Below are 1,005 nucleotides of genomic sequence, written 5' to 3'. Positions count from 1 at the left end.
TGAACCCTTCATAAAACCACTGAAACGTATATAGTGTTTACATTGTCTCCCTGTCATTCGCCTCTTCTCTGGTTTGTCATAATTATAATGAAGTGCATCATTACTGACTAACACTGGTATCGGTATATCAGTGTCGAAAATGAAAGTAGTAGTAGTAATAATGATAATAATGATAATAATGTTGCATATTCACCGAGTTCATGGATAGGACCCTTTACATTGCTGCGTCCGTCCGCCCATCCATCATCTTGTCCTTATCCTCTTCCTTAGATCTGTCTTTCTCCTTTGTCGTTGCTGTATTTTCCCCGTCCTTCCTTCTTGTCTTTTTTGTTTTTTTCTGCCATATTTCCTTCCTTCCTTTTCTCATCCTCTGCCTCTTCCCCCATATTCACCTGTTCCTTCGTTCCTTCCTTACTGTAGCAGGACACCTTTAGACTGGGCTAGGTATTGTGTGGGACAGGAGCTGGATAAATGAAGAAAAATAAAATGTTAATTGTCTTACTCATGCAAAACTACCCCTCACACACACACACACACACACACACACACACACACACACACACACACACACACACACACACACACACACACACACACACACGAGATATGAGAAGAAGCAAGGAGGCTAAAATCTTACGGAAAGGGGGTTTGAGGACAGTTCCAGAGTTGACCTGTTAAATGCACGAAGGACTAAGAATGCAGGTCAACTCTTGCATTGGGATTGGACAGAAGACGGGTGAGAGTGTGTGGAAGGACGAGTGTTGAGTGCCCGCCATAAATGGGGAGAAATTCAGGTAGTGAGTTAATATTAGTGTCAGATGTTATAAAGGTAGCTAGTGATGCAACATTGCGGCGAGGAGAGACTGAAGGGAGTAAGAAGAGAGTTGATTAGGCAAAGAAAAAAAATGGATTCCACCCTTTCTGGAAGTGCTGCGAGATTTTTAGAGAGAGAGAGAGAGAGAGACCGTGTTCAAATTCATCAGCTGTGCTGCCTGTGCAAGGTTA

Source organism: Coenobita brevimanus, chromosome 110 (assembly GCF_032717465.1).
Source record: "Coenobita brevimanus isolate Jiangsu-jjx chromosome 110, ASM3271746v2, whole genome shotgun sequence".
Taxonomy (NCBI): domain Eukaryota; kingdom Metazoa; phylum Arthropoda; class Malacostraca; order Decapoda; family Coenobitidae; genus Coenobita; species Coenobita brevimanus.
Note: the sequence above shows the minus strand (reverse complement) of the source record.